The 18,642-nt window shown below is 40.5% G+C and overlaps 1 protein-coding gene across 1 annotated transcript in view; it reads left to right on the top strand.

The window, feature by feature from the left end:
- The window catches only part of LOC126260395 (dynein axonemal heavy chain 12-like), an 82,487-nt gene that overhangs the window by 14,812 nt on the left and 49,033 nt on the right, over positions 1-18,642 (top strand). The gene's annotated exons all lie outside the window — the stretch shown is intronic.

Here is an 18,642-nt window from a genome sequence, read left to right as displayed (position 1 = left end):
TTATGCAATTATTCCATTTAAAATCCCTAGGTATTTGTACAAGTTAGCCAATTCCAACAGTGAGTCATTGATATTATAGTCATACAATACTACATTTTTTCAATTTGTGAAGTGCAAAATTTTACATTTCTGAGCATTTACAACAAGTTGCCAATCTCTGCACCATTTTGAAATCTTATCAAGATCTGACTGAATATTTATGCAACTTCATTAAGATAGTACTTCATTATAGATAACTGCATTATTTGCAAAAAGCCTGATTTTACTATTAATATTATCTGCAAGGTCATTAATATACAACATCAACAGCAACGGTCCCAACTCATCACCCTGGGGAACATCTGAAGTTACTTCTAAATCTGATGATGACTTTCCATCCAAGATAACATGCTATGTCCTCCCTACCAAAAAGGCCTGAATCCAGTCTGACATTTCACTTAATACCCCTTATGATCACACTTTTGACAATAAGCTTAGGTGTGGTACTGATTCAAATGCTTTTTGGAAATCAAGAAATACAGCATCTACCTCATTGCATTGATTCAACACTTTCAGTATGTCATGTGAGAAAAGTGCAAGTTGGGTTTCACATGATCAATGTTTCCGAAATCCATGCTGGTTGGCATTGAGAAGGTCATTCTGTTCAAGATATCTCATTATGTTTGAACTCAAATTATGTTCTAAGATTCTACAACAAATTTCTGTCAACGATACTGGACAGTAATTTTGGGGCTAACTCCGACATATGTTCAGTATAGAATCTCACAGGGATTCCATCCGGCCCTGGAGCTTTGCTCAATTTTAATGATATCAGCTGCTTCTCAACACCACTGACACTAATAATTATTTCATACCAAGTGAGGTGGTGTAGTGAGGTGGTTCCTTTGAAAGGGCACAGCCAACTTCTTTTCCCATCCTTCCCTGATCTGATGGGACTGATGACCTCGCTGTTTGGTCCCCTCCCCCAAACCAACCAGCTTATTTCACTTATCTTTTCAGTGGTACGAAGATTAAACTGGGGCAGTTCTCCTCAGTTTTCCTTTGTAAAGGAACATTTGGAAATGGAATTAAGCATTTGAGCCTTTGCTTTGCTACCCTCAATTTCTGTTCCTGTTTCATTCTCTGCAGACTGGACACTAACTTTGGTACCACTAACAGCCTTTACATATGCCCAGAATTTCTTTGTGTTATGTGAAGTGTGTCAAGTGTGACAGTATTCTTCTACAGTAGTCATTAAAGGCCTCATGCATTGCTCTCTTGACAGTCCAAAAAATTTCATTCAGCATCTCTCTGTCTATAGCCTTACAAGTTATTTTACATCTGTTATGCAATAATCTCTCTTTCTCTAGGAGTTTCTTTACACTGACTGTATACCATGGAAGTTCCATCCCATTATGAACTGTTCTACTGGGTACATATCTATCCAGTACATGGTCAATTATTTTTTTTAAACTTTAGCCAGAGCTCCATGCTCCTGACCTGTGCTGAAAGTTTCAAGTTCCTCAATGAGATATGACACTACTGATTTTTTTATCTAGTTTACTGAACATATATATCTTTCTGCTCGTTTTAGTTGCCCATTGTACTTTAGTAATCATTGTTGCCACAACCATGACATGGTCACTGATACCAATTTCAATATGGACAAAGAGGTCAGGTCTACTTGTTGCCATAAGATCCAATATATTTCCATCATGTGGAGTTACTAACTATATGACCTAGGTTGTTTTCAGAGAAGGTATTTAGTAAAGTTTCACAGGATGTCTTGTCATGCTCACCACTAACAAAACTGTAATTTTACTAATTAATTGTTGGATGATTTAATTCTCCACCAATGATTCAGTATGATTGCAGAACTTATGTACAAATGAGCTGAGGTATTCTCTAAAGTTGTGTTTTTTTTTTTTTTTTTTTTTTTTTTTTTTTTTTTTTTTTTTTTTTTTTTACATCAGGATATGAGTCTGTTGGGTGATAGAAGGATGCAGTTATCGTTTTATGCCCACACCCTGATACTGAGTATTGCCCAAACAAACTCACAAGCAGCTTCTATGTCTAACTCATTGGAGTTTCTTGTCTATGCGACAAATACACCACATGCATTTTCTATTTGCCTCTCCATTCAATATACAGACAGTTACATTTTCACAGAAAGTCTCATTGCTATCAAGTTTAGGTTTCAGCCAGCTTTCTGTGCCTAGTATTATGTGAGCTTTGGTGCTTTTCATGAGTGCTACAAACTCTGGCACTCTGTTGCAATGCTTTGGCAGTTTGCCATTAGGATTTTAATACTCTCACCTGTAGGAGGCATTTCTTTTGATCCTACACTGATACTTCTGCATTTTCTGCAGCTGTTGTTATCTGGACTGGATGGAGAGTCACCTAATCCAAGAAAGTCTCATGTGCACCACACATAAGTCAGCTACCTGAGTATCAGCCTCTGATGTGTAATGCATACCTGACCCATTTTGGGGGAACCTACAGTTCTCAAACCTAAGGTGTAAGTCCAGGAAGTCATATTCTAGCTTGTCATAGAACCTTCAAAGTCTTTGGTTCAGTCCTTCCTCTTGACTCAGAACCAAAGGGCCATAATTAGTTCCAGGGACAATGCTGAAAATTGTGAGCTTCATTTAAACTCCATATGCAAGGCTGGTTTTCTCAACCTCCTCTGCCAGTTGCTGGAGTGACCCAAGAATGACCTTGAAACCCAGGTGATAGGCTTCATTTGTTCCACCATGTGACATAATCTGCAGTTGGTTGTACCCTGTTGCCTCAATGGCTGCTGGAATAGCATCTTCAACATGTTGTATGAGGTGCACAGGCATATACACTGAGTGCACCAGCTATCCTTTCCTGGCCCTTGCTGCCATCTACCTAAGGAGTACTATCATTCACCATGTGTTTGAACTGCCAATGATTAATAGACTTCAGTAGTGACAGAATTTTCCCACATATTGCTGAGGTTGTTTTGACTACATTGCAGATGTTTTTTTCTGGGAAGCCTTCACACACATTCTTCCACACAGTCTTGATCTCTCTCCATGAGACTTCCATATTTTTTTAGCTCTGAAGAAAGACGTTTGCAGCCATTGATTTGCTTCAGATGAAGAAATGCATGACTGGGTACCATCGTGATTCTGTAGGCAATCATATACGTGTTTCCAGGAAGGCACTGGCTGTCATTGTCTCCTAGGGGAGTTAAATGAACTTTTGTAATAATAAACAGTTTATGGTCTTGTGAGCATAGTGTTAAGGATTTGTTTTCTGGGAAAACATAAGGTGAACATTTACATGTAGGACAAAGTTCCAGATGATCTACCAAAGCAGCTAGTTAAGAAACTACTGCATAAACAAGGAGAAACACTGTCCATGAGAAATCAGTTGAGTTGGGCCATTTCCTGTTTAAGGTCAGTTTATTAAGACATTTTGTCAAAAAGAAGAGTTTCCAATATTATTTTTAGTTTGTATAGTGGTTAGCAAGAGAGGGTGAATTGTTCAGAGCTGACACAGTTATGCTAATGCACATTTAGCTGCATCAGAAATTGTAAGTTCAGAAATGCACTTGGGTATCATTGTGTGTGGGTTAAGAAACGTTGTGGCAGTTCTGGAAAATTGAAGATTAATTCCTTCGAGTTTTGGTGTATGGCTTGATATTTCTATCATCTCCCCAATGGTGTACAGCAGTGCCAGCATGGCTGCATTGGCTGTTCTCTCTTCATTTTGACTTATTCCCCAAAAATTCCATTTAAAAATGCAAGTCCTCATCACATCAGGATGTGGAGATTAGAATGTAGCTCGGTAGAAGAATGAAAACTTCTCATTTCCGCATATTCTAACTTTTAATTAATGCAATATTGGGATGGTGCAAGCACACATGTCTTTATCACACCAGCTCAAAAGACTGACAGGCAGCAAGACCAATGAAAATTGAGATACCTAAAAAGATAGATAATATAGCTTTCAGTTTTCTGTCCGCTTCTCAGGTATAATCATACCTCCCCACGATATCTTTGTTACACGAGGACAAGTGGAATAAGAGTTATTACAAATATTTATTTATATGTGTAGGCCATTTAAATAATCTACACATTTTTTCTTTGTATTTGTTACATAATGTTTCATTATAGTCCATGTGTGAAAAATGAGGTAGGTTCTGTGAGCTAATAGCAATGAAAAAGGAATGCATTTCCATAGAGCAGATGTTCCAGAGCGTAAAGCGATACCCTGAGGAACTGTGCAGTAGAGCCATGACAATGAGTGTCTGAATTTCTGGTGTCATTGTGGTTCTGGTTTTACTTTATGTAATCTATATCTTTAGGCAGAAAACTACTGGATCACTTAAGCTCCCAATGCACCAGTTGCCAGCAGACTGGACTGGATTAATATTAGGAACTTGTAATTAATTTAATAAACCGCCAGTGAACATTGTGATTCATGCTGGATTAGGATAAGAGAATCAGAGTATATTTACATATATGTCAAACTCTGAAATATGTCATTAAGAATTTATCCAGAGATGTAAGCAGACATTGGTCTGATGGATGACTCCCAAAGGGGAGAGGAGGGTTGCACTATCATTCTGCCTGGTGAAGCAGATAACTCTTGTGACCAATTCAGCAAAACAACAGCATAAGAAAAGTGTCACAATACATCTCTGTAACCAGCTGCACTGACACACGAACATGTATTCAGCAAACTTACTTCATGGAACTCACCACCCCAGGGTCCTGAAAGGAGAAACTGTGACATTATTACAGTAGAACAGGACTATGGAGTTGCTAATATGATGGTTGGAGTAATGGTAACACGGTTGCTCAATGGTCTAGCCTCGTGCCTTAACTCAGAAGTCAAAACTGCTACCATTTCAAAAATGATAGTGGAACCAGACTAGCATAACACTGCCAAATTTATACTTTTAGTCTCAGTCATTGCTGTTATAGTCACTAGTGACTGGCAATCGATGCACAGCAGGGAATGGAGATGTGAAGCTTCCAGGTGGGGAGCTGCTGCAGCTACTGTTATTTATGAACAGACAGGACAAACAAACAAGGAGGGGAAGACAGACACTACAACTGACCAGGACACAGCACGAGGCAAACAAGCAAGAACTGAGGGTATAAACATAGCCATGCGGCCGCGTAATACCTGACCACGGGAAACATGATTGGCTGCAGACTTCACATTGCATGTGGAGTGGCGCACTCACAAGGTGAGGCTTGTGGCACAGGCATGCACTGGAGCACAGAGACCCCTAGTGGGTATCCAGGTTGATACCCTCTGGTGTGCATTCAACTTCTGTGCCTTTCAACACCAGAACTGCCAGTTGATGGTCTTGAGGGGAGCTCACCACTAGTCATCGAAACTAGATGACTCAGAAAGCTGCTGCCACCAGATGCTATCTTCACTAGCCATAGGCTATTACCTGCGCAAAGTCTGGATGCTGCTGACTTGGTGCCTTCGTGCTGGTAGCCCCCCCACTGGATGACTACCATCTGCTGCTGGCCACTTTCCTTGTGGCCCATGGTTCATGCCTGGACCCTTTAGCTGCCCAGCCATTACCACTCAAGTGAGAAAGTGGATGGACATGGACATGGACATCCACCAAGCCACAGTTGAGACCAGCACACTTTACCATACAAGGAAGGCCTTGGTCACAACGGGCAGTGGCCACCTTTCCAGTGCTGTCTTTGCTCCTCTAACTTTTAGCGCCAGTTAGAGAACAATTTTTCACATAACAAACTTATCATTTAGTGTCCCTCCTTCCGCTTTTCCTTCGTGTACTTTCTCTCATGACAGTTAGCACTATTAACTGTGACATGCACTGTAAACAAATCTTACATTTGAGCACACCTCTCAGCTTGATGCTCCTAGCAGCTGTTACTAATTGTGTTACATCTTGTAAGGAAATCTTACAGTTGTGGCCCCTCTGGAATCTCTCTCATCTCTTCACCTCAGGTATTGGCTTGTCTCATTTGTGCCTTAAAACAGTCCTGGTAGCCTGTTTGAATTAAGGGATTTTTCTTAACTAGTATTGTGAGTCTCCGCCTGTCACCTGAGACCACACTACTACAGCCATGCCAAGGGTGGTGTATCAGGCATCCTGGCCTATCATGAGAGTAGCAAGTTCCTTATTTAGCTTTCTCTGTGTGTTTTTGTTAACTCTTAAATTGCTTGTTTGTTTTTCCACTTCAGGAGGGTAATCTCATATTTGACATTTTGTGACTATTAGACTTGACTGGGGATCTTTACAGAGTGAAACCCCGACCATTTACCTAATATGAAAGTGAATCTCTTACTCTCTTACAACTTTCAAATTTTAAAGTCTCTCAGTTAAAAGATGAAAACCGTCATTTTGAAGAAACAACAATACAAACTAATATTACTTTGATGTGATTCTTGAGTTTCTCCTGGCGTATTTGATAATCAAAATATCCACGGGTGTGCTGCTGGTCTATAGTGTCCAACGGGCACAATATTTCGGCGATCATACATGTCGCCATCATCAGGTGAACTGATGGACTGAGCTCCTGTGAATGTGCTGGCACGGATATCCGTACACACTGGCTGCTCAGAGGGAACTGGGTTCGGTCGTGGCGGCGGCCGATTTAAATACCCTCCGCCCGCGGCACGCTCCCTGCGCCGTCCGCGCCCCATGCCACGGTCACGCTGTCGCAACCTGTTCCACTGCGCGACCGAACCCAGTTCCCTCTGAGCACACATAGCGTACGGATCTCCGTGCCGGCACATTCACAGGAGCTCAGTCCGTCAGTTCACCTGATGATGGCGACATGTATGATCGCCGAAATATTGTGCCCGTTGGACACTATAGACCGGCAGCACGCCCATGGATATTTTGATTATCAAATACGCCGGGAGAAACTCAAGAATCACATCATACACCTTTACGGGGAGGAGATGTATCACAGCATGAAGAAATTTGAAAAGTTGCGCCACCGTAGATGTCGTTTGCTAAGTACTCTTGCCTTTCTAAAGAGATGTTGTTCCGAGAATGTTGTTCCAAATTTTGCTAAGGTTATGCATCACATCGATTCTGCAGCAGCTAAGAGGATCAAGAAACGAGCCAGCCTCGCATTGGTACGTGAGAGAGTGCAATTCACCCGCCGGAGCCTTGAGTTTATCTCACAGGAATTACTCAAACTACATTTGCAACTGGCTAGTAAGTTCACTTCTTTTTCCTGGGATTGGATTGATGGTGTCACCTGGGTGTCAGCCGATTCCGCCCATAAGAAGGCTACGGGACGTCAAACAGCTAAGTTCTCACGTCTCCTTGACAAACCATCTCTGCAGGTTCCGTGCAAGACTGTCATCAATTTGAGTGGCATGGTGTTGAGTGATGATGTGGTCTTGGTTTTGCAGAAAGGTCTCAACTTTGCTCCCACCCCCAAGTTCACTCCGGTCGCAGAAATTGTTAGTGCTGTTGAACAGGTTGCAGCTCGACTTCCGCCAGAATCAGGCGAGGAAATACGTCGTGAAACTTGTCGTGCGTTGACGAAATCCAAGCCGATGAAGTCAAATATCAGCAGTAAAGAGAGGGCGGCCATTCGTGATCTGAGGGAGCGCTCTGAAATTGTTGTCTTACCGGCTGACAAAGGCAATGCTACAGTTGTTGTCTCCCATAAGTACTACACTGATAAGATGCAGAGCCTGCTAAATGACGATTCCTACCGGAAGATCAGCGTTGACCCTACAAAGAAGGTGGAGAACAAGACGAGGGCGCTTCTCAAGGACGCAGATTTACCGGAGGGTGACACTAAGAAATTGTTACCCCAAGGTCCGGTACCGCCTAGACTATATGGACTCCCGAAGGTTCCCGAAGGTTCACAAAGAGGGGGTACCATTACGCCCCATTGTCAGCAACATCAGGGCACCTACATATTTGTTGGCCAAATACCTCACAGGAATATTAAGTCCTTATGTGGGTAAATGCCCTCATCACATCCGTAATTCCATGGAGTTTGTTAAACACCTTGATAGCTTCAGGTTGGATGAGTCAGATATCATGGTGAGTTTTGACGTCGTTTCCTTGTTTACGAGGGTACCCCTGTGAGAGTCACTAGAATTGATTAGTCAGAAGTTTGACGAGAAGACCACTGAACTTTTTGGCATGTCTTGACTTCCACGTATTTTCTTTTTAAAGGAGAATATTACAAACAAATGGAGGGAGTCGGCATGGGTAGCCCACTCTCACCGGTGGCAGCGAATTTGTACATGGAGAAGTTTGAGGAGGAAGCCCTGTCGTCATCCATATGGAAACCTACTTGCTTTTTCCGTTACGTGGACGACACGTTCGTCATCTGGCCACATGGTATGGATAAACTCCTTGACTTCCTTACACATCTAAACTCCATACACCCCAACATCAAATTCACTATGGAGACTGAAACGGAGGGTAAATTACCTTTCCTTGACGTCTTGGTCAAGAGAAGGGCTGACGGCGCCCTAGGTCATGGGGTGTATCGGAAGACAACGCACACTGATCTGTATTTGCACACAGACAGCTGCCACCACCCTTCACAGAGGAATGGGGTACTTAAAACTCTAGTACATAGGGCGCGCACTATCTCTGACGCAGAGAGTCTACCCCAGGAATTGGAACATCTGAGAACTGTATTTCGAAAAAATGGGTACTCAGAGTGGCAGACTCAACGTGCTCTCCGCCCAACCACTGCAGCACAACCTGTCGAGATGGATGAAATCACGAGGGAGGAGGTAGGCACTGCGTTTATTCCTTATACAGGCGCACTCTCGAGGAAAATCGCCCACATTTTGAAGAAACACCGGGTCGGAACTGTGTTTTGTCCTCCGAATAAAACTCGTGCACTGATGGGGAGCGCCAAAGATGACCTTGGTGTGAGGAAGGCCAGCATGTACCAGATTCCGTGTCAATGTGGCAAGTCGTATATTGGTCAGACGATGCGTACCGTTGAGGATCGATGCTGTGAACACCAGAGGCACACTCGACTGATGTATCCGAGCAAGTTGGCAGTCGCTGAACTTTGTTTGTCAGAAAATCACGCCATGGAGTATGACCGCACGAGGATTCTGGTACAGACGTCGAGATACTGGGACAGCGTTGTTAGAGAGGCCATCGAAATTCGCACCAATGACGACTCATAAACTGTGACTGTGGCTATAACCTTAGAAAGGTTTGGGAACCAGCGATTGGGATAATCAAGAGTAAATCGAGCAAACGTATAGTTGTGACGACCACGGTGGACAGAGCCATCACACCGACGTCATCTCAGACGCCGTCGCAACCTGTTACACCGCACGACCGCAGCATGGGGCGCGGACGGTGGAGGGAGCGCGCCGTGGGCGGAGGGTATTTAAATCGGCCACCGCCGCAACCGAACCCAGTTCCCTCTGAGCAGCCATAGTGTACGGATCTCCGTGCCGGCACGTTCACAGGAGCTCAGTCCGTCAGATCACCTGATGATGGTGACATGTATGATCGCCGAAATATTGTGCCCGTAGGACACTATAGACCGGCAACACACCCGTGGATATTTTGATAATATTACTTTGATTTATTATTTTTTGGCACATGCCCAAATTCATCCACTCCTCTATTAACTGTTAAGCTCATTTCATTTCACACCCATGCAATAGTAATCATTGCTGTATTGCATTTCCATATTAATTTACCAGATTATCACAGATCACAGAAGCCTTTTTCAATTTTGTACTTATAGGAATGTGGTCCACCATGGAAGTTACTGGTTAATAGATACAATGCTGTTTCAACTACAGTTTTTGTAGATAATTCCACACACATTTCCATGAATAAACCAAATCACTGAAAGACTTTTTTCCTATGAACTGAAGCATTTTTTTCTATTTATAATTATACTTTCTAGCAAAGTCTTCAGACAACTTATCCACAACACAGTTGTGCGTGATTACCACATGTGTAATCTCAGCAACATCTCTCTGCACAGTATCTCGGTATGTAACAAGTAATGCTTCGGCATTGTTGATATAAAAAGCAAGACAATGCCCCAGCTAGTGAAAAGGCATACACATCTTCAAAAATTCCAGAAGCCGGTGATGAGCAAAGAATACAATATTACTACATAATGACACCAAAGATAGCAGTAATCTTTAGGTCTTTTCAATAGAATTTTTTCAAGAGCTTCAGAAAAAATTGTTTGAAAACCCAAAAAGAAACTAGGAATCACAAAAAAGTATGAATCAGCAACAAGATTCCCAGAGAAACAAATAACCTGTGACAGAGCAGGTGGATTCCTTTCAGTCATTAAACTTTTATTCCCCCAAAATTGTCATTATTTTTTTCCAAATTTAGTGATGTTTTCAATACTGTGATTTATAAGGCATGTGCACAGAACCTTAAAAATTCCAAATATTGACCCAGGGCTTGGCCAACTGAATTTCAGTGTCTGTTAAATCTTTTTGGTTATCAGGAGTTAATGAGTTAGCTAGTTTACCTAAAAACAGTGATAATTACAAAACATCACTAATTTAAGATTTCACTATCATTGTTTATATGTAACCATATACCTGATTACTAACTTATTAGTAAAGTAGATAACAAAGATATATAAATAAGGAAAGTATTCTTACAATCAATGACAAAAATATGTTGGCAATACTTACATACATTTAATCCAGAACAATTAAGATCCTTAGTAAAAAAAAACGCTGTTACTGAAATAGAATCTCATATTAAGACAAAGTAACCAGCATTTTGTATTTGAAAATTCACATTCAAATGAATATTCTTCTACTATTCAGTTACTCAGAATCATAAACCTTAAATTGTAATTTATGAAAATCCAGGAAACAAGAGTAGCTAAATTCAGTTCTAATTGTTATAAACTTATAAAAGAGGCATGTTGGGAGCCATTTTACGTTAGTCTGCAATGACTGAAAGGAGAAAGATCCATGTCTGCCAATATGAGGAAATATAAATGATTAATGGAAAATCTCATATAAAGATGTGAAACAAATACTAACAAAGAGATAGAGGGGCTGGCCAGTACTCACCTCAGCTCAGTACAGCCGATAGATACACAAAAACAGAACCAAAAATTTACGTTCCTAGCTTTCGGAACAAATGTTCCTTCATCAGGGAGGAAAGAGGGGAAAGAAAGGGAAGAAGGGAAAGTGGATTCAGTTACTCGTAAGCCAGGTCATGAAGCAACAGGGAAAGGAAAACAGGGAGGGTAGCAAGGATGGAGGCATGGTTGTCAGAGGGAAGCCAAAGATATTCTACTGTAGGTACTGTGCCAGCTTCAAACCAAAGAGGATGCATACAGAAGTAAAGAGGTATACAGTATAAAGATAAACACAACTATGTAGGATGAAAAGATGCATGAATGGCTAAAGAGGAAAGGGAAAGAGGAGAAGACTGAAGAGTAAATGGGAGTGAGGTTGTTTAACGTAGGTTCAGTCCAGGGGGATGGCGGGATGAAAGGATGTGTTGGAGTGCAAGTTCCCATCTCCGCAGTTCAGAGGGACTGGTGTTTGGTGGGAGAAGCCAAATGGCACATATGGTGTAGCAGGTTCCTAGGTCCCTAGAATTTTGCTGGAGGGCATGCTCCGCTACTGGGTATTGGACATCTCCTAGGCGGACAGTTCGTCTGTGTCCGTTCATGCCCTCAGCCAGTTTAGTTGTTGTCATACCGATGTAAACGGCTGTGCAGTGCAGGCATGTCAGCTGATAAATGACATGTGTAGTTTCACACGTGGCCCTGCCTTGAATTGTGTATGTTTTACCAGTAGCGGGGCTGGAGTAGGTGGTTGTGGGGGGTTGCATGGGGCAGGTTTTGCAGCAGGGTCGGTTACAGGGGTAGGAACCACTGGGTAGAGAAGGTAGGTAGTCTGGGAATATTGTAGGGTTTACCAAGGACCCATAATTACTTCACTTTTGAAGGCCAGAGCTACAAACAAATCAGGGGAACGGCCATGGGAACCAGGATGGCTCCGTCATATGCTAACCTCTTCATGGGCCGCATGGAGGAGGCATTCCTGAAGACCCAACAGCTGCTTCCCCTGGCCTGGTATAGGTTTATAGATGACATCTTTGTGGTCTGGACTCATGGTGAAGAAACACTCCTTAATTTCCTCCATAACCTTAACTCCTTTTCGAATCTGAATTTCACCTGGTCCTTCTCCAAAACCCAAGCCACCTTCCTGGATGTTGACCTTCATCTTGTTGAAGCTCACATCCACACCTCTGTCCATATCAAACCCACAACCAAACAACAGTACCTTCACTTTGATAGCTGCCATCCATTCCACATCAAACGTTCCCTTCCCTACAGCCTAGGTATTCGTGGCAAACGTATCTGCTCCAGTGATGAATCCCTCAACAATTACACCAATAACCTGACCAGTGCTTTCCTCTCCCGCAACTATCCTGCAGACCTTGTCCACAAACAGATCTCCCGAGCAATACATTCCTCCCCGTCCAACAACAAAGTTCCTACCCCTAGACCACACAGAAGCATCCCCCTTGTCACCCAATATTATCCTGGCCTCGAATACATCAACAAATTACTCCGCCAGGGATACGACTTTCTCAAGTCAACCCCTGAAATGAGATCATCCCTTGACAAAATTCTCCCCACACCACCCAGAGTTTCCTTTCGTCGCCCCCCTAACCTCCGTAACAGCCTTGTTAAACCCTACAATATTCCCAGACTACCTTCTCTACCCAGCGGTTCCTACCCCTGTAACCGACCCCGCTGCAAAACCTGCCCCATGCATCCCCCCACAACCACCTACTCCAGCCCCGCTACTGGTAAAACATACACAATTCAAGGCAGGGCCACGTGTGAAACTACACGTCATTTATCAGCTGACATGCCTGCACTGCACAGCCTTTTACATCAGTATGACAACAACTAAACTGGCTGAGCGCATGAATGGACACAGACGAACTTTCCGCCTAGGAGATGTCCAATACCCAGTAGCGGAGCATGCCCTCCAGCATAATTCTAGGGACCTAGGAACCTGCTGCACCGTATGTGCCATTTGGCTTCTCCCACCCAACACCAGCCCCTCTGAACTGCGCAGATGGGAACTTGCACTCCAACACATCCTTTCATCGCGCCATTCCCCTGGACTGAACCTAAGTTAAACCACCTCACTCCCGTTTACTCTTCAGTCTTCTCCTCTTTCCCTTTCCTCTTTAGCCATTCACGCATCTTTTCATCCTACATAGTTGTGTTTATCTTTATACTGTATACCTCTTTACTTCTGTATGCATCCTCTTTGGTTTGAAGCTGGCACAGTACCTACAGTAGAATATCTTTGGCTTCCCTCTGACAACCATGCCTCCATCCTTGCTACCCTCGCTGTTTTCCTTTCCCTGTTGCTTCATGACCTGGCTTACGAGTAACTGAATCCACTTTCCCTTCTTCCCTTTCTTTCCCCTCTCTCCTCCCTGATGAAGGAACATTTGTCCCGAAAGCTAGGAACGTAAATTTTCGGTTCTGTTTTTTGTGTATCTATCGGCTGTACTGAGCTGAGGTAAGTACTGGCCAGCCCCTCTATCTCTTTGTTAATATGAGGAAATATGTCACAGATGATTTAGTGCAGGTAACAAGATAGAAAATGTACCATGATTTATCAAAATTTAATGTGTGAGAGTTTAATAATTCTGTTTTAAATTATTAATTGGACTGAGAATGCATCATTATTATCATGGACTGTGTCAAACTTCAATAATGTTTATTTGTGACACTGGGATCAGAGTGTGAATTATGTTATTTCGAAATGATGAGTAGTGGGAACATTGTCTCCATACCACTGATTGATTGATTGATTTCTTTATTAATCCATGTAACAATGTACATTGTGTGGATTTCATCAGCAAAATCATATACAATACAATATACCTATAATTTATACACATAAAATTAATATTTACACACATTTTTAAAGTATCTTACATAAGTATTATATCCTTATGTAATTTTCTTATAGTACTGTACAATTCTGAATTTCATATTATAATTATTTCCTCAAGTATTACAATGCGGGCTACTTTAATTACACTACATGTTTTAATTCAGATAGTCCGTTACTGCATAATAACTTTTATTTAATAAAATTTTTCAAGTTTTGTTTTGAACTGTCCAATTGTGTCAATATCTTTTATATTTTGGGGTAATTTATTATTTGTCTGCTAGATCTGAAAGGCAGGTAAGAGTGTAATTCTGTGACTGTATTAAATATCTGTTTGACACACTTCAACTTTTGTGAGTAATTATGTCTATGTTAGGTTACTGCATCTGAACAATGGTATTACACGATGTCAAACAAGTGTTGTATGTGGCGATCCACATATTTGCGCCTAATTGAAGGAAATGAAACTTGAACTGGCCATAAACATTAATTCATTCAGCAATCCAAGTGCAATTAAAGTGTTTAAATTGTAATCCTGGTGTGAACCATATTATTTACAATAGCCTACTTTCTACAACCAACTTTTCAAACAGATTTGACAGAGCCGCAGCTACCGAGGGCATAATTGTGCAGGTAATGGCTAGGCTACAAACCAAATACTATCAGGCAACCCAGAAGTGGCTCCCTCCTGAGTCATACTGTAGTACAATAAAAATATCAGGCACACTTCACACTCTCTCAGTCCTACACCAAAAATTACAGTCATTTACACTATATTATTGTAGGTGATACATAGGCAATTAAAATACATAGAAATCAAATTGTTCAAATAACTACATAAAACAGCAGTAAAAATATATAAATTCCCTCAAACAGATGTCCTTGAATATCGTGCTAAAACCGCTTAATGCCGTCCATTCAAATCTCTGAACTATACGTATCATCCCAAATATGAACTTTTGCTAATAATAATAATAATTACTATTATTATTAATATTTTATTATTATTATTATTATTATCTTATATTATACCTATAGAAGTTATCTGCACAGACTGCACAGGAAAAACACTTACATTACTAAATCATCGTCTCTTACACAAACTACAAAAGTTTGCGTGGTTTTTTTTTTTTTTTTTTTTTTTTTTTTTTTTTTTTTTTTTTTTTTTTTTTTGTCTAGTTCAACACAGCTGAAATTGCCGTCTGATAGCGTAATGATGTATGACTTTTACCTCCTTCAAAAATATTTCCACAAATTTAGCAATTATTATACCTCTATATGTGAACATTGTTCAATTTGTGCAAAAATAATCTTCCTTTCTTGTCAGTTACACATTTACTGTATCAAACATAATGTCATTACTCCAGTGAAAATCAAGTTAAGTAACTCTGTTGACACAGTGTCCTGTTGGAGACTGTTAACAAAGGTCCTAGCACATGGATATGTGAGCAGCTTGATCACTTCTTAAGTGATAGAAGCCAGTACATTGTCCTTGATGGTGAGAGAGACAGGAGCGCACAAGGGAAGTGTAACAGGACCACTCTTGTTCTCCATATACATAAACTATCTGACAGACAAGTTGATCAGCAATCTGCAGCTGTTTGCTGATGATGCTGTGGTTTACAGAAACATGCCATTGTTATGGTTGTAGGAGAACACAAGATGACTTATACCAAATTTCTAATTGGCATAATGAATGGAAACTTGCTAAATGAAGAAAAATATAAGTTAAGGTAGATGAATAGGAAAAACAATCTCATAATGTTCAAATACAGCAATAGTAATGTGCAGCTTAACGCAGTCATATTGATTAAATATATAGGCATAATGCTGCAAATTGATATGAAATAGAACACGTACATAAGGATGGTAATTGGGAAGGTGAATGTTTGACTTCAATTTCTTGGGAGAATTTCAGGAAAGTGTACCTCGCCTATAGAGGAGACTCTGTATAGAACACTAGTTTAACCAATTCTTGAGTATTGCTTGAGTGTTTGGGATATCCATCACATCAGATTAGAGGAACACATTGAAGCAGTTGAGATGCATGTAGCAAGATTTGTTATTGGTAATGCTGATCAGTACATGAGTTTTACAGAGATGCTTCATGAATTCAAATGATAATACCTGGAGGGAAGACAAAGCTCTTTTCAAGAAACACTGTTGAGGTAATTTAGAGAATTGCTTTTGAAGGTGATTGCAGAATAATTCTGTTGTCACCAACATACATTTCAAATGACCACAAAGGTGAGAGAAATTGGGACTCATGTGAAGTCATACACATAGTTGTCTTTCCCTTACTCTATTTGTGAGTGGAACAGTAAAGGAAATTACTAGTAGTGGCAGAAGGTACACTCTCCATAGTACCATACGATGGCTTGTGGAGTATGTACATAGATGTAGATACAGATTACAGCTGGCCTCCCCACCCAGTGTAGGAGTCTATCATCCCAACCACTATATATCTTTGCCTCCCACCTTATTTGATCACAGGTATTCCAAACCTTTGTTAATCTCTAACTCAAATATTGGATTCCCTGTATCTTCCATATTGACTCCCATTTCTTCTTCTATCATGTCATCAGCCAATTCCTCTCCCTTATAGAGGCCTGTAATGTAATTTTTTCCACCTATAAGCTATCTCTGCTGTATTGAACACTGGAATTTATTTGATAATTTTAATGTTTATGACTTTGTTTTTAATTTCACCAAAGGTTTTTTTTACTTTCCTATATGCTGAAATAGTCCTTTCAATGACAATTTGTTTTTTCAATTTCTTCACACTTCTCCTACAACTGTTTCACTTTGGCACTTACCCTACACTTCTTATTTATTTCATCCCAAGTGTCTTGTTTGCTGTATTCCTGTGTTTTACTGAATGTTTTTGTATGCCCTTCTTTCATCAAACAATTGAAGGCATCCCCACAGCCTCCCATCCATCCATCTTGCAGCTGTGTCATGTGCCTTCTAGCCCTGCATGCTTTTCCAGTAGCACTCTTTTCTCTCCCCACTCATCCCTTGCTATCCTTTCCCCTTCCCTACTCTACATCATATTCCTGCTTTCATTCAATGTAACAGTTGCTGTCTGGCCAGAGAGGTCAGAGATAGTGGTCATGTTGTGTCAGGTATGCCTGCTTGTATGAATAGGTGCGTGTTTTCCTTTCTTTACTGAGGAAGCCTTTAATGGAAAGCATTTACAATGTATTATAATGATAAACCTGATCTATATATTACAAGGCGGTATGGGAGTGGGTGGGGGAAGTGAGTTGGATCCCTATGGGAGAGGTTGTGAAGGAGTCATTGAAATTCAGAATGTTGCACTCAGCAATATGCTCTGCTCCAAATGGTCAACTTTGCACTTGGCCAGATGTTGGTATTTAACTTGAGTGAATAGTTGATTGGTGCTTGTGCGCACATAAAAGGCTGTCAGAAGTTAAAGTAGAGTTGACATTTGACATTACTGCTCTCCTAAGAAGTAGGGTAGGATATGCGGATATGCCTGTGATGATACTGGAATAGGATGTGCTGGTGGGTACCTAGGACAGCACTTGCACCTAGTTCTTCCATGGTGATATAACACATACGACATAGTTTGGGAGTAATTGTAGTATAAGAATGAATCAGAATATTTTATTTATGTGGGTTACATAACATGATATAAAAAGATCTGGGAAGGATTTTGGGAAAGATATTCCTCATATCCTGACATCATGACAGGAGGTCAACACTTTGGCGGAATTTGTACTAAGTTCATGCTGAAGGTTGACAACAGTGTTCTGGGTTAATTTTTGTTCTGAGTTTTGTGGGATGTTCAGAAGCAGTTTTGAGGAAGTGACAGATGAAAGCGTCAATGAGACAAGGCCTTGACTTTGAAAGAAGAATCTTGGCTCACACTGACCAAAACCCCTAACCCACATCTGCTATTCAGCTTCCTACATCAGGACACAAAACATTTCCCTCACTGCTTCACAGCCACACCCACTCTTTTACCATCTAAAACACTGCTCATTACCGTTGACGTCAGTTCCTTTTATGAAATCTTCACCCATGTTCATCTCCTTGGTGCTGTCAAACACTACCTCTTCCAGTGTCTTTCTTTATTTTTTTCTTTCTTTACACACTTCATGAACCTTCACCTTACCCTTAACTATTTCTCCTTCAGGGAGAAGATATAAACATTCCAAATTTAATATTTTCCTATTCTGAATATCGTATTCTGTTTCTTTCTTATATATATATATATATATATATATATATATATATATATATATATATATATATATATATATATATATATATATATATATATAGGAAAATGCTTTGCCCTCTGTTAGTCTGACAGTAGTCTAACCAAGTACATAGTGCACTATTTCTGTGATCTCATAGAATAGTAACAAATTTCATTGGATGAAAGAAGATAAAAACAATTTATGATGGAAAATTGTATTCAAAAAACTAACAGCTTTGGAGGATTCTTGTGTTGTGAAATTATCTATAAACAAACACTTCCACAATATTTCTTGGGACATACATCCTAGATTACCAAATTTTTTCTTGTTTGTATCAAGTATTTAGTCATAATAAATAAGTAGACAATGTTAATTTATAAAACATAGAACTCATTAGCATGTTTATTAGTTAATGTTATTGTGTAGCTGAAGAAGTATCAAGCAATTATTGTTTTCTATTTTTTTGACTGGACTTCAATGATTTTAGCTGCCCTTGCATATTATTTTTTAAAGTCACAAACTG

This window comes from Schistocerca nitens, chromosome 5 (assembly GCF_023898315.1).
Source record: "Schistocerca nitens isolate TAMUIC-IGC-003100 chromosome 5, iqSchNite1.1, whole genome shotgun sequence".
Taxonomy (NCBI): Eukaryota; Metazoa; Arthropoda; class Insecta; order Orthoptera; family Acrididae; genus Schistocerca; species Schistocerca nitens.
This window is presented reverse-complemented; position numbering and strand designations above follow the sequence as displayed.